Source organism: Cetorhinus maximus, chromosome 3, assembly GCF_964194155.1.
Source record: "Cetorhinus maximus chromosome 3, sCetMax3.hap1.1, whole genome shotgun sequence".
NCBI lineage: Eukaryota > Metazoa > Chordata > Chondrichthyes > Lamniformes > Cetorhinidae > Cetorhinus > Cetorhinus maximus.
In genome coordinates this window covers 91,650,170-91,677,798 of record NC_135881.1, presented here as the reverse complement: position 1 = coordinate 91,677,798, position 27,629 = coordinate 91,650,170, and positions in this window count along the sequence as shown.

Genomic DNA, 27,629 nt, shown 5'->3' with positions numbered 1-27,629 from the left:
GACAGCAACTGTGGAGAGAGAAACAGAGTCAATGTTTCAGCTTGATGGACTTTTCATCAGAACCATCAGGTCAAAAAGACAAGTTAGATGGTCAGGAGTTTAGTAGGATGAAATCAAAGGGAACATGTGATGGATCCCATGGACAGAATGGTCAGAGGGTGAGGGAAGATAAATCAGACTAAGAGATGGCCTGGGAGAAAAAAATTTGCTAAAAAATATCGGAGCTAGGATAGGAGTGGGAGAAATAAAGGTGGCAGGTAATGTTTTTTTAATGTACATTAGGTCATTATACAGCACAGACTAAAATAAAATCATCCAAAGGTATCATCTTTAATTAGTAAGTAATCAAGAAAATGATCAGCCTTTACTTATCTATTTTTAATGGCTACATTCAATTTGTATCTTGTTAAAGAGGAACATCAAGAGGTGCAAACATTCATTAAAAAAAACTGGTGAATGCTAAAAATGCAATTTTTTCCTGAAGTTCCTCAGGAACTCCAGAGGCCATGTTTTCCAGATGTGTGCTGCCGATAATGAGGTTGGCATCGTTTTGAAGTAGTTTCGGAATACAATTCTCCATCTATAATTTTGCCTAATTGTAATAATCTGCCATTGAGGAACAAAAAAATACTTGAAAAATATCTGAGCGATTTATGCACAATTATTGGAACGCTAATCATAATTATTCTTTCTTACAGAAATGATGCCTAATATTGTGTTAATTGAGTCTTTCAACACTGGTGACACTGGTTGCTGTACTTTTACTCCTAGATGCAAAGCAAAACATATGTCCTATATTATGGAACATCTCCTGCTACAACTTGGTGACAGTTATATGAACAACAGGCTTGAGCTAAATATGAAGAACCTCTATAACTTGTTGTACTTCTTTTTCAGAAGCTTTGCAGGAGTAAATTGTCTTTTAATTGGTGCCTGTTGCAGTAGCAAATACAGCACAGTTGGCAGCTTATGGCAGGCTGAAGACTAAAACTCAGTAAATGTGAATGCTTTCCCTCTGCTCTTTTAAAGACATTGATGCTAATTAAAGATCATACGTTTTAGTGTGTGCTTTGTAAGAGCAAAAACACATTTCACAAACTATCAAGTGCTACACCCCTTTGTTCTCCCACTCCCATCCTCCTCTTTGCCAATTTCTCCTGCCCCCAGGCTTCCTATCCACTTTCTACTTCTCTCCATGAAGTCAAGTCCTAGATCTTTCCGTGACGTCAATGGAAATGAAAATCAGGAGAGAGGAGTCACCAAGAAATCCAATAGGGCATTCAGAAGAAACTCCTTTTCCCAAAGAGTGGTGGAGAATGTGGAACTCATCACCACAGGGAGTGATTGAAGAGAATAGTATAGATGCATTTAAGAGGAAATTAGACAAGGATATGAGGGATAAGGGCATAGATGGTTATGATGGTAGATTTAGATGAGGAAAGATGAAAGAAGGCTTGAGTGGAGCATAAATGCCACCATGGACTTGTTTGGCCAATTGGCCTGTTCCTATGCCATATATCCTATGTGATCCTATGGGCTGGATTTTCGTGGCATTGGGAAGACTCTGTGGACCTTTAATAATGGCACATAAAACCCAGATGGGACATGGATGCAGAAGTCCCCTGCACCTCCCTCCCCCCCCATTTCAATAGATCCATTTGTTACCAGTAGGGGGAAAGGGACAGGGTGTGATTCACACGTGAGGGAAACCCATACACAGCAGGGTCATTTGAACTCAGTGCTGAGTTCAAACAGACTCCATTTCGGCTGTTGCAAGGGCCTTAACCTGCAGCGTGGGAGTCACGGATTGACGGAATAGATGTAAAAGCTCTTGAAGGGTAGATAAGGCCTGTATAACTGTCATGATCTGAAGTTTTTTTAAATGTCCTGCTCTTTACACTTTAAAAAAGATAGGTTGCAGCTGTCAGCGAGATTTAAAGAAACCCTCTGCTGGTCTTCTTTGATTCACAGATATAGGAGTGAGAGCTGTACTAAATTGTTAAAAGTTCTATTTTTTCATCTCCACATGGCTCCTGAGGTCTACCCATGGTGAATTCAGGGTAAGCGGCTATGCAGGTGGCATGGAGGGTATGAACAGTCATAGGGAGGGTGTGGGGGCATGAGTTGGCATTGAATTGGCTTGGCGGGTAGGAAAAGCCATGGGGGGCATGGGTAGGGGGTGAGGGGGTGTCAGGGAGTATGAGGGGTGAGGGCTAGAGGGCCTAACAACTTCTAAATCAACTGGGACAAAGTCCCAGGGAGCTGAGGCAGGCCTTTGAAACAACCCACTTCAGCACTCACCACACTGCCTACAGGTCGACGGATCTGACTTTTCCTGCACCCGCCCCCTGAAGTGAAAATCGTACAGTTTGGCGTGCTCTGGCGAGTCAGGCATACCTACCTCAATCAGCAGCCAAAATCTGGCCCTATGATTCTTCAAGACTTGTTTTACACTATACACAGAGTCAAAATAACACCCAGAGTTTGCTTACTGTTACATATGAAACTGTAGGAAATCATACCCAGATTTTTTCTCCATTTTCTCTCCTGAAGCCGTTGACACTTGCTAGACTATGGAACCACTATGTCCATTTATACATCACTATGACCAGGTACTTATGCAATGTTTAAATCCACACTTTTTAACGCTAAGAAGACATGTGCATTTGCCCTCTCCATTGTTAAAAATGTTCAAGGATTTTTGATATTGACAGTACTGACTTCAAAATTCACTTATCTCCTTGACTGCCATTCCTTTTCTCTTTCAACTGGTAGCAATAACAGAAGTGAGGGAAGTAGAGCACCATATCAATTTTGATAACTTTAGTTGAGAGTGAAACTCTCACTTTTTATAAAGTATTTTTCTCCAGAGCTGTTGACAACAGCAACATTTTAGAAATGAGATTTGTGATCAAAAATGGTGATACAGAGCTGGAGCTTAATTTAAACGCATACCGTACATCCCAGCATATATGGCGACCTTTCATATAAGACCACCCCTTTTTTTGGTGCCAAAATGCATGTTTAGGCCAATACTCGGTATTGACTGATGCTATACCCGCATTCGGTGTTGGCCTCAATTTTTCAGCTCAGAAATACATGTTTAGGGTTTTACTCGCCTTATATAAGTCATTGCATAGCATCAAGCAAGTGATATGGGTAGCGTTGCCAAGAAGATGCACTGGAGTTTAAGACATATCCACACAGAGCAGAAATGGATCCCCTTGCAAAACGAATGGAGTATGAAGGTGGTTTCAAGCTAGAAGTTGTGACGTCTGCCAACCTGTCAAATAACTGTGCTGCAGTGAGGGAATTCGGTGTTAGTGAAAAGCTGGTGCAAGAATGGAAGGAGGAGGAATCCGCCCTGAAGAAGATGCTCAAGATCAAGTACGCCATAGGAACATGGGCCAGCCACTGGCCTGATCATGAGAAGCATGTATCAGAATGGGTCCTCGAGAACTGTCAGAATGGTTACATCGTCACCAGAAATGCAATTAAAAGTGGGTCAAATCAAATCCTGAAACCAGCAAAGATTTCAGGGCAACAGCTAGTTGGTGTAGCCACTCTATAGAACAAAAATGATTAGTGTTACGACAGAAGACCAAGATCGCTCAGAGACTCCCGAAAGACCTCAATGCCAAAATGACCAGTTTCCAGCAATTCTTTGACAGCGGTAAAATGTGAGTACCCATGGCAACATGAATTGAAATGCTTATGAATTTCAATCTGCCCAGCAACTGAACTGTGGAGTAGAAACAGTTCTAGTCAAAACCACAGGACATGAGAAGACATGATTCATGGTACTAGCCTGTATGACCGACGGAATGAAATTAAAAGCTATGCTAATTTTCGTGCTGAAAGTCAAGTTCCCTGCAGAAATTTTTGTGCATGTCCGTAACATTGCTAGAATGGATGAGGATGGGGTGAAGTTGCGGATGGATAAAATGTGGATTAGGTGTCCCGGTCCCAAAGAATGCAGTTTATTGTGTGGGACATGTTCAGATCCCATATAACCAATGAGATCAAGAGGTGCCTGCAAACAAATAACACCCAAATTGCAGCTATACCAGGGGTCCATAGTTCAACCTTTAGATGTGTGCCTCAAAAAGTTATTCAAGAATCATGCTTGTGCTGAATGGAATAGGTAGATGGTTGATGGAGACAAAATCCTTCACAAAGAGTGGAAATGTGCGTGCTGCCCAGCTTGAAGTTTCCTGTGGTTTCATCATCAACTCATGGGATGCTTTGTGCACAAACTGTCATCAGATCATTCAAAAATGCAGAATGTCCAATTCAATGGATGGAGAGGAAGACAGTTTGTTGTGGAGGGATGGTTATGAAAGGAAAAGGATCATATTTGATGTAGAGTGGGATCTTTATGATGATGACATAATCAAAGTGACTCAGGATGAATTCGATGAACTCTTTGCGTCAGATGGTGAAGACAATGAATTTGATGGTTCTTAAAACGTTATGGCCAGGATTTTATGGCCGCTGCCACCTGGTAGGATATTATGGTCCTGCCGAACTGAGTGGAGATTCAAGTGACCTACCGCATCCGCCGGGGGGAGACACACAGGGTGGTAAAATCTGGGCCTATGTTTGTGGTTCAAACTACCTTGTAGAGTTATTTCATTAAATAAAATATAACACTGGCAGTTCAAATTAAATCAACGTGCCATGGTTTTTCTTCACATTTCAAAATGGCAATCACCTGTATGAACACCAACAATTCATATTTTATACCTGGCATATAAGTCAAACCCTACTTTTGGAAGAATTTTTTGAAACTTCAAAGGTCAACTTAGACACTGCAATCTATTAATAAATGTAACAGAAAGCTTATGGTCATCAGGCCCATTCAAACTGGTCTCTTATTCATAGTTCAGTTTTAACTACTCACTTTCTCATCAAATCCCTCAAACCCTACTTTCTGCAGAAATACATCTGGTTGTCACTTCAAACCATTTATACTTCCCAGCACAACACGTTTCACTACTATTAACCTCTGTCTGGAAGGATATCACCTGATTTACTTTCTTACTCGCAACTTCCTCATTGTCAACATAAAACCCTAGCATTTGAATTCTTTGCCAAAATGAACAATTTATCAAAATTAATTTAGCCAGTTCTTCCATGGGCAGGATTTATCAGATGGCAGAGTTTTCTGGCCCGCCACCCGAAGAGTCGGTAGGGAAAGCATCACCGCTGGTCATTTAACACTCCAAGAAATGCTAATTAGCTGCAGGCAAGACTTCCACCCTAACTCGGGTGGAAGTCCCGCCTCTAGAGAGCTGTCGGCCAAACTGGTTGGCTGCAACTCATAGTCCCAGCAGTGCCAGTAGCAGCAGGAGCCAGGACAGGGACCACAAACAGTCCTTAGATTCCAAGTCTTGAGTCCAGGACCAGGTTCTCATGGCTTGGGGAGGGGAGGGGAGGGGAAGCCTGGGAGAGGTGGAGAGAGGGAGTGGGGGTCTTGATGGATAGGCTAGAGGGGAGGCAGCGCCCATGGTGGGCAGACCTTGGGGTGGTGTCCAATGTGGAAAGTGGGCTCTTGAGGGAGGTACACCCCCTTTCTGCCCAAGACCCAAGCAGTGTGAACTGCCAGGTTTCACTCCTGCTCCTGAAACCTCCTGCCAGCCTCAAAATTGAGGCTGGGCGAAAAGTGGTCCTTAAGTAGCCAATAATTGGCCAATTAAGGGCCTCAATTCAGGTGAGAGCAGGCCTTAGGCCTTACCTGCCCAATGTGAATTGTGGACAGGTCAGGGCGGAAGGGAGGGTCGAGGGGAAGGCAACCTGGGTAATTTTACCTCCCCTCCCTGCCTGCAAACCTGCTGGCAAGGGGCCTTAAAACTCTGCCCATAATCTTGAAAACTTCAGATATAATTTTGAAACCTATTTTCTTCCCCTAAATAAAGCAAGCCATGAGTCCTATTTCAAAAGCAGTGTTTCTGATAGCCACAAATGTTTTTGGTTCTCCTCTCCCAGCCTTCCTATGATTATCTGGCCAGAACTGCACACAGTACTCCAGATGGCTCTGACCAGTCCAACCTCCTTAGCTTCTGCTAATGAAAACCTTTGCTCTTTATTTACCCAGTAGAGATGACTGCACTGTTATTTTTCAACTGAAATATATTAAAGTGTATTGCATTAAATTCATTGAAACTGAAATTAGTGAGTCATGCTCCAAATGCATGAACACTAATAAGTTTGTTTTTCTCCCCTTCCCCACTCTTGACCTCTCTATGATGCATTTTCCATCAATATTATTAGGTCAGACTAGTAGGACAGCACAAGAACTCTGGAAGTGACTCTTTCTCCAGTGTCTCCTCCCTTCCTCTGGGGTTACGCCTAACAAAAAACTGCCTTTTTGAATTACCCGGGAGCTTGGGGAGCCTATAGTTCCCCATTGCTTTCTCCATGGCAATGCCTTGGCCAATCAGAGTTGACTAGTCAACCAATCAGCACCCTTTTTCCTGTAGTATAATTTGTTGTAATCGTTTGAAATTTGGCATTCTTGCATTTGTCCTGATGAGTGCAAGATGAAAAACTTCAGCAACATGCATCTCTTTTCGGCAATGTTCAACATCTCTATAACAGAATGAAAAGGTTCTCATTTATTTTAATGCAGTAATACTAATTGCAACTCTACAATTATATTGGAGCAAATTCCACTGCCTGGTTATATAACAATTGCACTAAGAGATGTCACAAGTGTTAACTGACACCTTGCACATGAGTGTATTAAAATCTGTTATAACATGTCATCTTCATTGTCTGTACATGGAAAGTACAAATATTAGAAAAAAGAGAATGATTCATCTTCAATCAAAGAAACTGGATAAAAAATTAGATATGCAAAATCATTTGATTCATACTTCAAGTGATGTATATGCAAATAAAGAGTAGTTCTTAGTATTGAATTCTGCTGTCACTACATGACATGTGGCTTTTAATTTATCATACATTTCCATTGCTCGTAGATCTGTTTTACTTCTACATTTTTCAGGGACTAAAACATTTCAAGGAAATCTCTTCATGCGATAGAAACACAAGTGCTGTCAAAAAAAATCACCCTTCATAATTCATATATTTGCAGAAAAACAAAGGCTATTCTTTCACCAGCACTCTTTCCTGCAAAATTAATGCCATCTTAATATAATTTGTGTGATATGCCCTTAGCATGATTGTTAATTAAATTATTGGTGAGGATAAAGAAAGGTTCTGATTAGCTGAAAACTGTTGTTATAGCCCTCAATGAACTCCCGCTTCGATTGCCCCTCAGGAACTCCCATTGTTCTGCTTCAAAGCTGCTGCTACTGTGAATTCAAGAGAATCCCAGGGAGCCGCTGAAAATAAACTCAAAAATGTCATTAAAAATAAATGGAAATGTGTGTGCTGTATCTATTGTCCACTGGCAGCATAACAAACTCTGATATATTTGTTTAGCTTGGTTTCAGCACACCAGGATCTGCATCACTATACAGTCTTTCCTTGTGGAAAGAAAAAAACTTCCCTTGGCTACTAACAACCATGATAAATACACCTCTGAGTTTATTATTGTCTAATTATCAATCTGTTACCTAATTATGATTCAATGTCCCCACTAACCACCTCCCCCCGCCCCCAACCTTTAGCCACTAATGAAACGTCCCAAGGCAGATAATTCATTTAAACCAATCATCCAACTGAGCACCTTGTTGACATCAGGTGATTCATCGCTGTGGAGACGATTCAATCAATCACCAAAGATAAAGACCAAGTAATGCAGCTTCAGGCCAACAGCAGTATAATGGATAAATGCCACATATAATGAATTAATTTCCTGTGTATGACACCCAGTTCTACCTACGCAACACCTCGCTTGACCCCTTCACTGCCTCTGTACTGCAATGAGTACTTGTCCAGTCCTGGGTGAGCCAGAATTTCCTCTGGTTAGATATCGGGAAGATCGATGCTATTGGCCTGGATTTTCTTTCCTGAATCAGGTGCGCCAAGACAGGAGAATTCCCGGCTCTGTGAACTAGAGCTTTAAAAATGGCTACCCGAACTTTGATTTTCGATTTGGGAGGGGCGGGCACAGATAGGTGTTGAGACAGGGGACCCCTGAAGTAGTGAGGGGTCAGAGGCATGCCCGGTGCAGGTTGGGTGACTTGGATGCAGATAAAAAGTGAGCCTTCAGAAACGCCCATTTGAGAGGTTGGTCATCAATGATGAAGTCCCTGTGCCTAGGGGAGTTGTCATTGTCAGTGTCAAAATTGTAAAGGTTGTCCAACTGTTAGCTGACCCTGAAAAGGCTGGCCCATCATGGGCTTTCCGTATGAGAGAATTGCCATTGTTGCAGCCTAATCAAAGTGTACTCTACTTAACCACTGAAAGCATGGAGTGGATTCTCAAGACATAGCCATGGAGGTGGCATCGTCTTACCACCACCACCTGGTACAGATAGTCACGTAATTAGCTGCCAAGACTCAGTGGGTGGATGAATGATGGGCAGCGCTTGTTCATTATCCCATCCACTTGTCAGCTCGCCCATTCATTTACCAGCCTGCGCCCATACTCGACCAAGTTCCTCACAGCTGCACAGTGTGACTAAGAGGTAGTAAACCAGTAGGGTTGTCAGTGGTCCCAGAGCACAACATGCTACCTTAGAATCAGAGCCACAACTTACATGACACCAAGCATTTGCACAGAGCCATTTTCTTCACTAAACCTTACCAGTAATCAATGAAGATATGGTAAAAATGATTAGTGCATATAAGCACAAAAAAGTGAATGAGAGCTTTGTAATCTGATTGGCTCACGACCCTCTTTGCCTTACATTTTTATTCATAGAATGTCACATAGAGGATGCATGGGGGAAGGGATGGGTCCAGTTGCCCCACGCTTTTCTGACCAGGATCTTCAAGTTTTGTTGGAAGAGGTTTGGAGGAGGAGACCAGTCCTCTACCCAGCTGGCTGCTGTAATGCCCCTGAAGCAACCAAGAAGACCTGGATTCAAATTGCAGCTGCAGTGAGCACAGCAGGTGACCATCAGCGCTCATGGATTCAGTACCAGAAAAGGTTAATTGACCTGCTGTGTTCTGGCAAGGTAAGTAGCTTGGCTCATCCACACAGAGCTCCGAGGAAAGGGTCATATCTGCATGCTGCAGCTAATGTGCGAGGCATGGCACATACCTCTTCTTCAGCATTGAGGCTTGTATGTGTACACAGCTCATGTAGGTGTGCACAGAACACATGTAAATGAGCGCTGTGCTGCACAGACACAGTGAAGAACAATATCTCTCCATGTACTATATATCAGGCTAACATAAATCATGTTGTCATTGCAGTCGAAAAGGGTGAAGAATGCCATGGAGATGGCCCAGACTAGGGCAGCTCAGTCTTGCTGAGACGCATCTGTCCCATGGAACAGATGGACATAGAGATTGCCAGGGTGCCTGACAGCCGTCTGCTGGGGATGGTGAATCACCAATAGCAAGTGATAAAGGCAGTGTTGAAATCACCTTGACATGGAAGTAATGGTGGAGTTCATGATATCAGTTCACTGAGCACAATGGGAGCTTAGCATGAGAGAGAGTGCAAAGATGGCGTTGCATCATACAAGCAGTGTGAGCATGGTTAAGGCAATGGCATCCATTAGACTGTGCTTTCACAATGAAAATAACTCCTTTTGTTTCTCACACAGGCCCCAGTTCTGCTCCCTCACCCCCCACCCCCTGGGCCAGATCATCCTTTGGGCATCAAGAGGAGGAAGTGATATCCGGGAAGCCAGTGTCACATCATACTAGCCCACACTCTGCCAACTCAGCTACAAGCATTTCGGAGGGATGTAGCACGCATGTAAAGTTGGAGGCACAGAGTGAAAGTCACCATGCCAGGGTGCAGGAGAAGGCATCAGAGTCAGAGATATCTGTGCACAGTCCCCCTTGGGGGAGGGAGGAGAGTCACAAAGACACTCCACTTGGTAAGAGTGTGGAGCCTCAGGAGTCACCTTTTGAGGCACAGCATTTAGATAATAACCAGCAGGTGTGTGAACATCTGGCAGAGATCACTGAGGCAGTGGGAGCTCTTGGATTGCAAATGGAGGAATCCATCACCGTCAAGAGCTCTACATTATCCCAGGGGCTCAATTGCATGAGCTCTGACCGTGAGAGATTGGCCAATCTCATGGACAGACACATGCTGTGGCACTCGGAGTGAATGCAAGAGCAGTGTCTCAGTCAGGAAAGAGTGCAAGCCTCCCTCAGTAGTTTGGATCAGTTCACTTAGAGTATGAGCACTGACATCCATGGAATACATGAGGAGCTGCGTACCCTTAACAGGATGGTCGCAGCATTGGCACAGCAATTGAAGGAATGGACTACTGCTGAGAACCAACAACCAGACCCATCAACCACACCTGAGGGCCAGCCCAGGGCTGCGGAGATTACTGAAGGTACCGGGAGCTCCTCAACACCCTCACCTTCCTCCACCTCCCCCGCCCCTCCGCCAGAGCCTTTGTCTGCTCACATGTACCAGTGACCACGGCTACCCATGCAGAGTTGCAGAGGCCACAGTCTGAAAGAGATCCCCAACGGATGCCTGCATGATGATCACCATGCCCCTCATTGACAAAGAAGTGAGCAACCTGCCTCCACCTCCTCTGAGGCAACATGGAGGGCACTTCGTAAGCATGTGGGTGAGCAAAGGGGACTGTCTCACCAAGAGGACTAATGGGCTCACTGTGGTGACATTTTGCACATTTCATTGAGAAAATTTGAGCATTTCTTGGATATATTTACTTATATTTGTACATGGCTCGTGTGTTTGTACATTAGAGGGCTCAAAAAGAATGGTAACATTATGGAAGGGATTCTTACCGGTAATAATGAGGGCGGCATGCCGAGGTCCATCAGTAGGATCGAGGTTGTCAACTGATTTGTGATGCTTTGGAGGGCTTCTTCCTTCTCTGGTCTATCACATAGGATTCCAGTGGTCAAAGGCTCAAGCACTGAGATGCTCCTTGTATCTTTCATTGTCCATCCAAGCTTGGCTTTAAGGGAGGCTCATTGATCAGATTCCATGAAGAGGTGCTGGGCAGCAGGTGAATCTGGAGTATGAGTGCTGGGTGTAAGGCATGCATCCACAATGCAATGTTACACATGGGCCTAGGTATAGGTCTCGAGCTTGAGAGTTCTATGTATCATGTAGGTAATATTGTTCGGCTGCTGTTCTCACTACTTTGGCTGTATTTGCATTCCAGGTGTCACAGGATGTGCTTTGTGTGGTAAGCAGAGGTATATGGAAGTCAGGAATGTCACATGTGACGCCCACGTCAGAAACTGGACCATTGGCCGGAATGGCTGGTGCACAAGTTCTTTTAAAGAGCTGTTGTTGCACAGTTGTGGGTCCCTCATGCGTGAGATGCCTTGTCTGCATGTATGCTGCAACATACAATCTAGTCAGCATGTATAGGGCTTGAAGTCTGACGTCGAGTCACTCTCAGCATTGTGGGCATGGTTTGATTATGGACAATTTGATGGCACTGGCTCCTCATTTACAGTGAATGGTATTCATGTGAGGGGCCAGGCGTGAATGGCTTATTACCATTTCTGTTTGTAATATGGTGAGGCCCATGGTTATAATGTATTTATAATGTGGTTATAATGTATAGTGTTTCAGCCATAGGAATGTGACTGAGTCAAACTCATTGATATTCATTGTCTCTCTTGTGGGGGACGGGTAGTCACTTGTGTAATTGTGGAGTCAATGTACAACTGGCTGATGGTAACTGTGATATCTGAGGGCCTTACGAGAATTTATGTTGCACAAGGACCCATCTAGCGATGATCCCTCCTGCACATTGTCAGCCCTGGCTACATGGCCTCCCAGCTGCTCTGCCATTGGCGGCCTCCTCATCCTTATCTGTTTCAGAGTCTTCTGAATGGACAGGGGCTTCTCCTCCTCCTCATCTTCCGCCTCCTCAGAGGTTAGAGCTCTGCCCATAGCCTCATTGCCATCAATTTATAAGCACCTCCACTGCGCAATATTGTGAAGCATGCAGCTCACCACTACCTTGCTGGGGCATATTGTAGATCTTCACCTGAGCGATCGAGGCACAAGAAATTCATCTTTAAAATGCCAAATGCCTGCTTGATGGTACTCCTGGTGACAACATGGCTGCTGTTGTAGTTGCAGTCTGGGCTCCTAAAAAGGGGTCATTAGCCAAGTTCTTAAGGGGCAGCCCTTGTCCCCTAGAACCACGGATCTGTATTGGTGTCTGATATAGCAGAGGTGGTTGTGGACTCCTTAGTACGGAGGAGGTGTGGCAGCTGCCGGGGAACCTTGCAAACACATGATGGAAGATCTTGTTGTGGTCACAAACCACCTGTACATTAATTGAGTGGAAGGACTTCCAGTTGACAAAGGTGTCCGCATATTGTGTTGGGGCATTTATGGAAAGATGGGGGCGTAATTAATAACACCCTGTGACTGAGGGAAGCCTGCTAATTGGGCACAGGACGTGGCTCTCTGTGTCTGAGATGCCAAATCTACAGGGAAATTAATGTGATCTCCCACATGAGTAAACAGGGCATTAGTTACAGCCTTAATACATCTGTGTGCTGCTGACTAGGATATACCAGGCAGGTCTCCTGATGATCCCTGGGAAGATCCTGAGGCAAATAAGTTGAGAGCAATGGCTACCTTCACAGCAACTGGAGGGCATGGAATCAATGGATTGTGGCTCAAGTTGATGCTGGACCATGCAAAATATGTCTGTCACCACTCATGGCTTAGCAGTTGAATTCAGCACTGGTTCTCCATCATATTGAGGAAGGATGTCCTAGGTCTGTACACCCTTTCCACAGGGAAGTATCTGGTTGCCCTCCCTCTCCTCCTCCTTCCAGGTGCATGGGCAGCACCCTCTCCCTCCTTGATCTTCGCCCTCTCTTTGACCTCCGGTTGCTCAAGTCGACTGGCTTCTACAGCCTCTATGTGCGAGGGTGCAATGCACATTTTCTATGATCCTTTGCACGAAGTGCGATGTGCCCTTCTCAAGCACAAAGTTCTTCCTGGCACCTGGTTGCATGAGTCAGTAGGCGCAAAAATAATTACCCTGAGACACCAGGAGCCCTGCCCTCGTACTTTCTTGGGTAAAGTGAAGGCAATTGAAATTTGTTTTTTGCTACTTCTGGGGCTGAGAATAAAATTCAACAGGGGTACCCTATCTCTCCAAAGGAGTCCCCTGGCTATCTAAAGAAATACGTCAAGTTCAGACCTGCTCTTACCAGGTCTACTTTGCACACCAGGATCCACACTCCTGGGCTACCAAAATCTGACTAGAGTGGAGGCAGCTGATGATTTAAATGGCTAGCTGCCTCTGTAAAGCACGCATGTACAAAACGCACCCCACCCCCACAAAAATGGGAAGTGCCATATTTAGAGGCAGGACTTAAGATTTTTGGGCAGTTCCGCTATTTTTGCCATGACCGAGAGGCTCTCCATCATGGAGAAGATCTGAGCCATTGTCTACAGCCCGCGCCACAAACTCTGTACCCCTTGCCACTGATTCCACCCCGTCCCAGCCTGCCGAATAAGCTTGAACCAGGTTATTCACAATTGTGAACTGCCTTGGGATGTTTTTCCACATTACGGACAATGTATACATGCAAGTTGTTTTGTAATCGAGCAATATTTGCCAGAAAAGTTGATGGTATCAGAATATGTTGCAGTCTTGCTGCATTTATTGACCCAAGACTGGTCTGCTTGCAGATGTCCATTGCTCCTTTTGGGTTTTAATATTTCCTATCAAGCTTGAAATATCCCCGCATCTATGCTGTATTACTTAAGGGCTCGTTCATACTGTTCTCAAGTCAGAGGATCACTCACATGTCCAGAACACCAAATCATTCACCATTGTATGCACATCTGGAACTTCTTCCGATGTCCAAGTATTCAGGTGCTACTTCAGAGTATTAAAATTAGTGCTTTCACACAGTGTAGAGGGGCAGGAAAACACTGCTCACAATATGCAACCTAACACAATCAACTCCTGTTAAATGAATTACCTGTTTGCTGCAATAGCACATTCACTTAGGAAGAATTTATAAACTGAAATATATAAAAAAAAAATCCCTTGCACAATCATTGGCATATTTTCAACTGTAATGAAAATCATTCAATACATTTTTTTTTAGTTTGTAGTCATTCAGTAGATGTATTCATTTTTTAGATATTCACAGTGCAGAATTGGGCTTGTTAATATTAGTGATCATTTCATCAGGGCCTGGTGGCTATTATCACCCTGTGGGTCTTGATATTGTGCTTCATTTGCTTGGACTACTAATGAGCAACTTAGGGTTGGTTATGACCATGATGGCCCCCAAATAATATGTGAGTAATGTATTATATGAAGCAATTAATCTATTTATTCTGTGTCAGTGAATAAATTTTACAGTCCAGACAAGTAATAATTCTCTGGAGTGCAAAATAAAAAAAATGATAACACACTTGAGGGAATTATCACTTATTGGTCCGCACCATGCAACACATTGCAGAACGTCTTCAAGCCTGACTCAAACAATGCCCCATAGAATAAACAGACCAGCACACCAGTGTTAACGTTGCCGGTGCTCTTTCATTTGTGACCACAAGTCACTCATGCATACTCTTTTTCAGCATTTCCAGTTTTCAACTCCTATGCTTTAGTCAGCCACTTTTTCAAAGGAATATTTAATCCTGGTTTCAGAGGACTACAGAAAAATACCAATGTAAATTTTTAAAAATGCAAGTAGGAAGATCCCAGGTCTGAGTGAATTAGCTGATCTTAGCTGCAGCATCAGTTGAAATGATTCTATTGGTCTCAGCATTCCCTGGACTAGCAGCAGGGAATGTTAATTATGGTTCCTTTTATCCAGGGACTTCAACTCGAATGTGTGTGTGTGTGTGTGTATCTGCAGATGATTGGATCAAGTTTTGCCAGGTTTCTCCAACAGTCAAAAGGCCTGCTCAGATCACTGTCTATGCTTACACATTGAGTATGGCCATATGGGAATGTATTTATTACTGGCACCCAGTACCTTGGAACCACACTCAAGCACCAGTCAAATGTTAGAAAATGGTCATCATTGTACCTACTTCCCAGAGGGAAGAGGAGACAAAATAACAATTTTGCAGGGTAATGCCCTAGCTGTGCCCCATGGACTCCAGATGAACATTTAATTTGGCTTTGGATTATTTTCAGCCATTTGGGGTAGCCACCTAAAGCATTAGTCCCCTTCCATATATGAGAGGCTTAACACTTATTTTAGAGCCTCTTCCTGAACTATTGGGCAATACTGAGAGGAGCAGGTTTCAGGCCTTCTCTACTCAGCTTTTCCAGCCATGCATGCAGCCTTGTAAGTGGTTGGCATCAAACAGGCCTATCCTGCTGATTCTAATCAGCTGCCTTCCCACTCTCCAGCACTTAACCGAGTGCTGCTTGTGAGGGAGGCAGCCTGAAATTCATTTTTTGAGATGGGTGACCTTACTGTGGAGGCACGACAGACATCAGCAGCTCAACCACATTATTTAGATGAGGCTTAAGCACCAATTTTAAGTGGCCCCAGGCCACCCGGTTGAGGTATGCTATGCAAGTGCCTGTGCAGCACCGAGTCCGGGCCTGAAAACAGGCCCAGATGAATTTCTATCTTTAGGCAAGGAAGGGAATAAAGTGAAAGGCCACAAAAAATGTCACAAATGTGTTGTGGTGTAATAGATTTTTGTATCTTCCTTCTAAATGGACACAAGAAGCCTTTAAGATGGCTTCCAAAAGCCACCTGCCCTTCTTACAACTGCAATGTGGTCAAACTCTAGAAGGCTTCAAATGGATTGCAGATAGACATATCCAGACATGTGAAGACATTTGAAATTCAATTTGCATTTCCATAAGGACAAACAGCAACTCATTGCATCTTCCCTGGAGGTGTGAATGGCTCTTTCCTATCTCCTCAAACCTGGGAGAATGGGAACCATTCAATCGAGACATTTAAAAAGTTAAATACCTCGCCTAAAAATACAAAGGATGGGACTATGTGCACCCCCCTCATACCTAATATGGAAGCATGATTTGACAATGTGGGATAGCAGCCATTTTGTGTTTTTGAAATGTATGAAAGATGTTGTAAGAAGCCATTTTTTGTGTGGCAGTGTAAGAGACACTTGCAGCACACAGCTCTCAGTTGAAACAGCCAGGAACCCCAAGATGAACTCTGAGAATCTCTCTCTACCACCAGGAGTCAGAGAGGAAGGTGGTAAGAAATCACCTGCTGTTTTGCTGAAAGAGTCCAGGCAATCTGCAACCGATGTAACTGCAGAACTAGTGAGGAACAAGAAATCTTCTCTTTCCCAAAACCTGCTGAGTCCACCTGAAAAAAGGCAAATACTGACTATTCAGCTACAGAAGACATCACAGCTGCCAAACTGAATCTCAAATTTTAACCCCTTCACTTTGGAAAGAAGGAATTCAAGCAACGGCCCCAAAGCAATATCTCGCAGAGACTGGTTTGAAATCTCATCTTTAAGTATCTTTTTCTTCAGCTGCATTTTAATCTTTGTATTTTTAATTTAGTTAATAACTTAATCACTTTTGACTTGTGTTTTTTGTAATAAACTAACTTTTATCCTGTTTAAGACTAAAGCTTTGCTGCTAGTTATTTTTAAATTAAAGCATTTGCAAATTAAAAAGGGGGCTATGCACACACACACATACATAAATTCTTAGTTCACGGACCACTTTAAGTAAATGCCTTTTATGTGGTAGTGACAAAGAAATAAACTTTTGGATTTTAAAGAGCAGGAATTATATAAATTTGGAACAGAATACTGAGGTGCATTGCAAGATCTGAGCTTTTTGTTATATTGCCCTCTCAGTTGGGGAGGTGTAAATAAAGTTAGTCCAATAATGGCTGCCTGCAGTTGTGCGTGTTAGTCTGATTCAGTGTAACACAACAGAAAGATGGTGACAAGAGTGGAATGGAATTTTCTTATACGCTGCATTTGAGAAATTAAGGACTGAAGAACATCATGATACACTTTGTGGAACGTCTAAATTTGATTTTGAGGAAGTTTGAGCAGTTTGAAAGATTGCTCTGTAACGTGTTCAGATACAGCTCAGTGATTCAGCATAGTACATTATTGAATAAACAGCACCGAAGGCATTTTTGGGGCAACCAAGGAATTCAACCCTGACAAAGAGGACTGGTGTCAGTGAACGGAGGTTTTACATTTGGCTGAAAGCAAATAAAATTGGAGATGAGGATAAATTAAATGTTTTTCTCACCATGATGAAGCCAGATGTTTTTGAGGTGGTGTCTAACCAATGTTGCCCATGAGACTGTAGAACAATGGAATATGCTGAAAATACTAAAATCCTAGACTCACATTATGGTGTGATTTAAGGATGAGCTTGCACTGGGAGTTGCATTCTGTGAAAGGAAGCAGTTGCCAAGGGAGATTGTTTCAGATTGCATCCTCGAATTAAAGAAACTCTCTTGTCGCTATGGGTGTGGCGCAAACTTAGAAATCAACCTTAGAGACATTTTTGTAGGAGGCCTAAAGCGCAATAAAATCCAGGCCAACCTTTTGAGCAAAGGCAATAAACTAACATGGAAAGAGGCCTACCATGAGGCCATATCCATGGAAATGGCAAAAAGAGAAGGAACACAATTGCAAGAGAGTTCTTTTCCTCACCTGGCAGGAGAGGTCCACTGGATTTCAGTGAGATCCAGGCCACGGCAGTCAAATTCACAATCTCAGAATCAGAAATTTAGATGTTGCCATTGCCATGGCAGCCACCATGCCTTCATTTCTACTCAAAGTGTCATATCAAAATGGCATACATATGATGGATTTGGATTTTCAGAAAGCTTTTGATAAGGTCCCACACAGGAGGTTAGCAAACAAAATTAGATTACATGGGATTGGGGGTAATATATTGGTGTGGATTGAGAATTGGTTGACAGACAGAAAACAGAGAGTAGGAATATACGGGCCATAATCAAGATGGCAGGCTGTTACTAGTGGAGTACCGCAAGGATCAGTGATGGGGCCACAGCCTTTCATAATCTATATAAATAATTTGGATGTGGGGACCAATTATAATATTTCCAAATTTGCTGATGACACCAAACTAAGTGGAATATAAATTGTGAGGAGGGTGCAAGGAGGGTTCAAGAGGACTGGGACAGGCTAAGTGAGTGGGCAAGAACTTGATGGAATATAATGTGAATAAGTGTGAAGTTATCCACTTTGGTAGGAAAAGCAGAAAGGCAGAGTTTTCTTAAATGGTGAGAGGCTGGGAAGTGGTGACGTCCAGAGGCACCTGGTCGTCCTTGTTCATGAATCACTAAAAGCTAGCATACAGGTGCAGCAAGCAATTAGGAAGGCAAATGGTATGTTGGCCTTCATCACAAGAATACAGGAGTAAGGCTGTCTTGCTGCAGTTGTATAGAGCTGTGGAGTATTGTGTGCAGTTTTGTTCCCCTTATCTAAGGAAGGATATACTTGCCATAAAGGGAGTGCAATGGAGGTTCGCCAGATTAATCCCTGGGATGGCGGGATTGTTTTATGAGGAGAGATTGGGGAGACTGGGCCTGTGGGTGGTGAATCTTTGGAAATCTCTACGCCAGAGGGCTGTGGAAGCTCAATCATTAACATGTTCAAAACAAGAATCAATAGATTTATGGATACTAATGACATCAAGGATATGGGGATAGTGGGGGAAAATGTCCTGGAGGTATAAGATCAGCCGTGATCTAATTGAATGGTGAAGAAGACTTGATGGACCAGATAACCTACTCCTGCACCTGTGTCCCCAGAGGAAACAGTAATGCTCTAAGTTATGGTAAAGCTCTAGGTCACAGCCATGCACTAGGTTGAGGTTGTGGTAGATTTAAGCTAGTTCAGAAGTCTGGAAATCCTCAGGTGCACATAAGATAGGTACGGAAACAGAAGTAGATGTCATTGAACAGGAAGAACAAGAGTTGTACTCAGAGAGCAAGAGAAACGGCACATGGAAGCTGAGAGTAAAAGGGCTGACGATAAAATTCCAGCGTCCACAGTAAAAATGAAAGTCAGAGAAACACAATTTACTTTCATTGTTGACACAGCTGAAGCAGTGTCAGTTAACTCGCAAGGAGAATACAAGAAGTCTCTAAGCCACATTCCCTTATGCAAAACTGGAGTGAAACTGACCAGTTATTCCAATAACAGTATTCCGGTGTGAGGTAAAGTTAGTATTAGAATGGAACACAATGATACATACTGTTACTTGCCATTGCTAGTAGACGGAGAGAACAAGGTCTTCCTAATGAGAATGAATTTGTTTAAGAAAATACGATTAAAATGTGCCAAGTTATTTACAATAGGAATCAATAAGAGTACATCTGTCATTGAGGAAGTGTTAAGAGAACATAAAGTAGTCTTTGAGCAAGGAGGACTAAACGATAAAATTAGCCATCAGTACGATATTATGAACTTATGAACATATGAGATAGTAGCAGAAGTAGGCCATTCGTCCCTTCGAGCCTGCTCTGCCATTCAATAAGGTCATGGCTGATTTGTTTGTGTTTCAAGTTCCACATTCCCATCTACACACAATAATCTTTGATTCCCTTGCCTCACAAGAATCTATCTACCTCTGCCTTAAAAATATTCAATGACCCCGCCTCCACCACCTTCGGAGGCAGAGAGTTCCAAAGTCGCACAACCCTCTGAGAGAAAAAATTTCTCCTCATCTCTGTCCTAAAAAGGCAACCCCTACTTTTAAAACAGTGTCCCCTAGTTCTGGACTCACCCACGAGGGAAAACATCCTTTCCATGTCCACCTTGTCAATATCGTTCAGGATCTTAAATACCTCTATCAAGTCACTCCTCTCTCTTCCAGTGGAAACAAGCCCAGTCTGCCTAACCTTTCCTCATAAGACAACCCGCTCATTCCAGGTATCCATCTAGTAAACCTGCTCTGAATCACCTCCAACGCATTTACATCCTTCCTTAAATAAGGAGACCAAAACTTTACACAATATTTGAGATGTGGTCTCACCAATGCCCTGTATACTCTGCTTTTTAATTCTTCCTGCCAAAGTGAACAGCTTCACATTTTCACACATTATATTCCATCTGCCAGATTTTTGTCCACTCACTCAATCTACCTGCAACCTCCTTATGTCCTCTTCACAACCTACTTTCCTACCTATCATTGTGTCATCTACAAATTTAGCTACCAAGCCTTCACTCCCCTCGTCTAAGTCATCGATATAAATTGTAAAAAGTTGAAGCCCCAGCACCTACCCCTGCAGAACCCCACTTGTCACATCCTGCCAATCAGAAAAAGACCCATTTATGCATACTCTCTGTTTTTTTGCCAGTCAGCCAATCTCCTATCCATGCTAATATGTTACCCCCTACACCATGCACTTTTATTTTCCACAATAACCTTTGATGTAGCAGCTTATCAAATGACTTCTGGAAATCCTTGTGCAGCAGATCTACAGGCTCCCCTTTATCCACAGCACATGTTACTCCTTCAAAAAACAATAAATTGGTTAAACATGATTTCCCTTTCACAAAGCCATGCTGAACTCTTCCCAATTACCTTACATTTCTCTAAGTGCCCAGCTATAACCTCCTTAATGATCGATTCTAACACCTTACCCACAACAGACGTCCAGCTAACTGGCGTATGATTTCCTGTTTTCTACTTCCTCTCTTTTTGAATAGAGGGTTTATATTTGCTACTTTCCAGACTGATGGAACCTTTCCTGAATATAGCAAATTTTTAAAAATTAACACCAATGCGTCTACTACCTCATTAGCTACCTCTTTTAAGACCCTAGGATGAAGTCCATTAGAACTCGGAAACTTGTCAGCCCACAGCTTCTTGTATTTGCTCCGTACTCCTTCCCTAGTAATTGTAATTTCACCAAGTTCCCCTCTCCCTTCCACCTTTATTACTACAATGTGTTTTGTATCCTCTATAGTGAAGACAGAAGCAAAATATTTGTTCATTTCATCCACCATTTCCTTATTATCTACTATTAACTCCCCATCCTCACTCTCTAGAAAACCAATTAACACTCACTTTACTCACTCTTTTCCTTTTCAAATGCCTGTAGAAACTCTTGCTATCAGTTTTTACATTTCTAGCTAGCTTCCTCTCATACTCTAATTTCTTTCTCCTGATTAATCTTTTAGTCATTCTCTGCCGTTCTTTATATTCTGACCAATCACCTGACCTGCCACTCATCTTTAATTAAATAACATAAGGCAGCAGATCATGCAAATGCAGACATATTTTCAGGATTTCCCATGAAGACTGATTCATTTATAACTGAGTTTCCTGTGAATGACTTCAAATGTACAAATGACATGCCAATGTCTGCCAGAGAAATTTGTGAAGAAACTTGCAAAGATGTGATGCTCAGTAAAGTGCTCAATTATGTCATGAGTGGCCTAAAGAGAGCGATGATGAGAAATAGCAGGATTATCTCACATTAGAAATGAACTGAGTGTAGATCAAGGCTGTCTCCTATGGGATTTAAGAGTCATTATTCCGCCAAGGTTTAGAGAGAGGTTGTTAGAGGAGCTTCATCAAGACCACACAGGATAGTCTGTTGTAAAGCAGTAGCAAGAAGCTATTTTTGATATCCAGAGGTAGATAGAGATATTGGGCTGGATCTTCCCCTAATTGCAGTAAGTGCGGTGGCGGGTGTAAAAAATGGTGTTCCACCCACTGGCTGCAATGGTGGGTTTTCGCACAAATGCTGCACAAAGGAGGTCAGCCATCCAGTGCAGAAGGAGGATGAATGATCTCAATCATTCCATCAAGCCAAGTCAACCATCTCAACTCACAGACTCAGAATTCCATCACACATTCACAGGGATATCACACACTGCCACTCACTCTCACACAGACCTTCACACCTCCATCTGGGCTCATCTCTTACGAAGATTGCGCCCTCATCTTGTCCATGGCTCCACTCACCACCCACACGTGCCAGGTATCCTGATCATCTGCCCTGGCATGCATCCTGCTCACGCTCTCCATCTGTCTTTATGCAGGTCAAGCTGGCGCACAATCACAGGGAGAAGTCCCAGAGCAGGGGTGGAATGCCGGAACTCAAGGTCCTCACTGCCCTCGAGAACAGAGCCATCGAGCTGGCCAGAAAGGATGTGGACCATGCCTGTGGTGACGATGAGGTCAGAAATGCACAGCCACATGAGGGTCTTGTACCAGCTCATCCCTCAGGCAGTGATATTCTGAGCGCATTATCCTGTTTCACAGCTGCCTGCCATGCACTAATTATCTCTACTTTCTTTCAAAGACATCTCTGTGAAGCGCCTGAGTCCCTTAGCTTGAGACCCAAGGGCACCTCAGATGAGGAACCTGAGGACAGCATCATTGGAGACCCATCAAAGCGCTTACCCACACCCTCCACCAGTTCAGAGACACACACCTCGGTGAGACCTGGTTCTAGAGCAGCCTCGGGGTCACAATCTGGTGAGCACACAGCACAATCTGGTCCACAACAGGCAGATACAAGGACGTCCGAGGTCAGATCCGAGGACTGCTGAAGGCCACGGGTCTGCTGAGTCCAAGTCAGGTGACGAGCCTCCGGACTTGGTCCTAAATCAGTTGTTGGAGCTGCAGCAACAATCAAGGGAACATCAGGAAGGAATGTCATCTGCATTCCTCAGATTGCAACAAACGATGGAGAAGTCCATCCTCGTTCAGTCTCAGGTGATAGCACGGCACGCCAACGCACAGAGGTCAACACTAGTAGGATGGCAACCGCCGTGGAAACCTTGATGCAGGACATCAGTCCTGCAATGCTGCAGGAGCAGCACTCATCTCTGTGGCCTTCTGGCATCCATCATTGGCTACATGAGAAGGCAGCAGGGCACCTCGATCTCACTCCAGCTGTCCCTTCTCCTCAAGGAGTCAGACTGGGGCCTTGAGCCACTCAAAGGGAGGGGAACCAGCATCTCAACAGCCTGGGGCCATACACCCAGGTGATTCAAGGACTGTCTGGCTGATCCTAATCCCATCTTCCTGTGACCCCATCACCTCCAGCTCCACAGGCTAAGGAGGGTGCGCCTGGCTCACAGCAGGACACCCAAAGCAGGCCGGGATCCAGATCTCGGCCTTCCAGAGAATGCCTGCCAAAGTCATCACAGACAACAGGACATAGCAATCAGCAGGCTGTCTCCACCTCCACTGTGAATATCGGGGAAGCACCCAGACATAGCTGTAGGGTTAGGAAAGTTAATATAATTTAGGAGCATGGTGGCATGGGTGTTCACAACATGTATATAACGCTCACAAATGTAAATGGAATCGCATCCATTTCACATCTCCTCTTGTGTTTGCTTCCTTTTCATGATGAGCTGTGTTGCTGTCAATCAGGTGCGATACCATGGTGCCTCCCTCCACTTGTCTCAGATACCGCTATCATGGGCCTCTCTTCTATGTAGTGTGCTTCCATATCATCACAGCGTTTGCTCCTTTTTCAGATCATTCTCGATATCAGTGATGCCTCGGCCTTAATGTTGTGTGCTTATGGAAGGAACCACATTCACATGTTTTGCATCGTCATGTCAAGTTTATTTTTGTCTGTGTAAGATTGAGGCAGAGGTGTTTTCCTAACTCGTCTGCATTCTTGAAAGGTTAAGGTGTAGTGTACAAGGTGTGATGTGTTTACGCCTGGAGAAGGGTCATAAATCGTGCAACTCCACATGCTCTCTTTCTTCCGACAGGGTTTTCATGTTTTGAGCCCATACTCAGAGCTTGTGTGCTCCTGTCTGCCAACCGCATTTCCGACTTTCCGAGCGTACATCTGCTGAGCTCACCAATAAGTGGGAGCGCTTTGCCACCTCAAGGTGCCAAAGCTCTGCCCCTCTCAGCCACGTTACTGCCCTGGCACCCGAACCTACAAACTTGATCAGTTTTCAACCTGTAATTGTCTGTATTGCGGCCACAAGGCTCTCATCACAATGTTGGGATGCAGCCCGATGCATCTCATCACCTAAACACTGGATGAGACGTGTGATGCTAATTGCAAATGGTGATTTTTGTCGGTCAATGAAGCCTTTGAGCATGCTCAGGAAGTGCATATCGTAGCTTTAGACAATGTTGAGGGGAGAAATGGGGTAAGAGCGAGGATGGACTGAAGCTGAAGTCTGATATTTATTAGTAATGACTTGTTACCTTGAGGGCCTCATGGTGTCTGAGCATTTTGTAGTTCACGAGGGCCAGGGCTGGCCATGAGGACACAATGTGTGTCTTAAAGAGAAGGCATTTTAATGTCTGGCATGCAAGTGGTTGAACGTCGTCACCTTCAGGTGGTCCACTTGCATAGTAAGATGAGGATAGAAGCGCGCCAGCAGCCCTAACTGGGAGCGCTGGATGTTAATGTGACAGAGAAGAAGGTGACACAGAGGATTGATTAGATGCACACCTGCGGAATGTCCTCGGCTGCCTTGGCCCAAGTGTCACCTATCCGTTTCACCATCGACGTTACACAGAATGCGATGTCCCATTGGTGGAGATGGATCTCCTTGAGGAGTTTTGTCACCTTGAAGGCAGACAGCTACAAGCTCACTGAGGGTAGTGGAACAGATCCTGGCTCTTGTCGGTTGCTGTTGTGACTGGGATGCTGGAGATATGCTTGAAGAGGCAGCACCTTCTAAAGTCTGATGCCAGGACTCCCTCCTGCAGTTAGCACCTTACCTCAGTAAGGACACACCCTCCCAAGGCTTCATCATCCTTCAAAGTATCAGGATAATGTGAGCCTGATGTGTAACTATTCACTCTCATATTGAGGTACATGGTTGAAATGAGAGGAATAGCAATGCTGGTGTTCGTGTTGGCCATGATGGAGGGCACTTGCCCAAGAGGGTACTCACTGCAACTCGTCATCCTCCTCGTGGAATCTGGTGGCTACAAGGGCCTCATGCACACACCTGCCTCGCCTGGACCATGCTATGGCCTCTTCCCCTGCAGCCTCGGCCTCCTTGAACTCGACGCCTTCATGCCCTTTGATGTCCTCCTCATCAGGGATGTGCAGCTCCTCCATGTCAGCATCTGGCAAGTCCTCCCCCCTTTACAATTCCAGGATGTACAGCATGCAGCAAGCCACGATGATCCATGAGACCCCCTGGGGAGTGTGCTGGAGTGCTCCGCCAGATCTGTCCAGGCATCAGAATCGCATCTTAGAGATGCCTATGGTCTGCTCCACTAATGTTCAAGTAGTGGCATGAGCTTCATTGTACCTTCTCTCTGCAGGATTCTGTGGCCGTCACACGGTCATCATCAGCCATGTCCTTTGTGGGTATCCTTTGTCATCAAGGAGCCAACCCTGGATCCTGTGTGGTCCCTTGAAGATGTCTGGGATCTGCGATCTACTCAAGACGTATGAGTCATGGATGCTTCCTGGGTATCTTCCTGGCGGAAACCTGCATGATGAGTTTCTTACAGTCGCAGACCAGCTGTACATTAAGTGAGTGGAGGCCTTCCCTGTTTATGTGGGAGTGCCTGTTGCCAGGGAGCTTTTATAGCCACATGAGTGCAGTTGACGACATCCTGCACCTGTGGGAATCCAGAAATCGCTACAAAGCCCAGTGCTCTGGCGTCTTGGCTTGCTTGATCTCTGTAGAAGTTGACCTAATTGTGGGCCTTGGCAAAAAGGGCATTGGTTACCTCATGTATACATTTGTGTGTGGATGCCTGAGAGATCCTGCTGAGGTCCACAGTGGAAGCCCTGGAAGGAGTTCATTGCGGCCGTTACTTTCACAGCCAGTGACAATGGATGTCCTCCCAGTCCCCATGGCGCCAATTCCTGGAGAATGTGGCAAATTTGGGTCCCCAGATCTGTGGACATGCTGAGGCGTCGGTGACACTGTCTCTCGATTATCAGCAAAGACATGCGAGTTCTGTACACCCTCAGCCTTGCCAGCTGCCTACACACAATGCCTCTGTGAGCCTCAATCTGCATGCAGAGGGGACCCTGCTGCCCCTTGGTCTTGAGGGTTTAATTCCTCCCTTTTGCGAGCCTGGTCCCTCTGTCACAATCTTCTCCTTTTTCTCTTCTGCCTGTATACAAGCAGCAATGAATCCAGGCTCCATCTTCCTGATGGTCTCCTCTCTGCAGCATCAGTGAGAAACAGACATGAGCCAACATCAGCCTCCAAAGGTCCTACTTCTGTCAATGACTCGTCAGTGAATGTGGGTTCAAGGGCTTTGTTGCAGTGTCGGGAACTAATCGCCCCAAAAATTCAGGCCAGCGTTTCAAGCTGCTCCTTCCAACCCCCCGTCCCCCCTTTACCTGACCAACTGCTATGACATTGCTTTGGCCATGTGCTTGGAAGTGCTACTTTCAGCTCAGGCACTGGGATCATCAATCACTGCACTCTAATACCACACTCTTTGGAATAAACATGAGGGGAAATGTTTAGTAAGGACATGAGATTATTTGAGGGGGCTCTGAGGCTTCTTTTGTGTGAAGCTGCCAGCGCCACAGTTCTAACACGCATCTGAAGCTTGTCCAGTCGCTCAATTGATCTGGAGTTTGTTATCGCTCTGGGGAATCTCCACGCTGCGAACAATTGATTAGTACAAGGAGATTGATTAGAGTCACTTTTCTGGATTAGTCTTACATAAAAGCATATCATAGCTTCACGTTTCTGATTCCCTGCATTGTCATTGAAAGGCTCCTAACAGGTATCAGCTGTGCATTTCTCCTCATTTAAGAATGCACAGTTCAGTTGGATACCCGCTTAATCGGTTCCCCCCTCCCCACCGAGTGCATGAACCAGCTCTCCAATTGGTCCTCAAAGCCCTCACCAACAGAGCATCTCATAGTTTTAATTCTGTACTGTGCCATTGCTGCGGAAGATGGTGGTGCTGAGCTCTCACTGCCAGACCAGCTTGGATCTTCCCTGTGTGAGTGTGGAAATCCCTCCCATAATCATGGAGGAGTTTAATGTTGTGGTTTCCCTCCCTCCAAGACCTCTCAGTCCTCCCCCTGTATTCCTTGATCCCATCATGATTGTGGTGGATATCCATTTGTTAGCCCCTGAATGTTTTGAAGTGGATAAGCCTATGCCCCATGTAGGCCTCACCCCTCCTCACCTTGAAGCCACTTGCACTGTTAAACATATACCACACCCAACACCTTCAGATGCCTGCACAATACCTTCTCCGCATTTGTAGGCTGCAGTTGCCCCCCCCGACTGAGTGTGGCATCTGCGGCCCAGTATGATGCCAGAAACCTTATGGGCCGAGGCGTGTGATGTGACAACACCCTATGCACAACATCCTGGGCATGACTGAGACTGGACCGACATGCCCTCCCCCCTCCCTGGACTGGGACAAAGACAGTCTTTGCAAGCTCAACAATGTAAACTGAAGCGCTTCTTCACTGAGCGATCCTCCCATTCTGGCCCCAAGTGGCTTATGTCATTCTGTAACATAGTCTCTCCCCATCCTGGTGCTGAGGATGCTAATCCCCCAGCACCACCACACCCCAGTCATGTGTCTGAGTGCAACCAGCCCCATTCTTAACCCTCAGTGCAGCCCTTGCCCTGCACCTTCTTCCCATGCCTCAGGC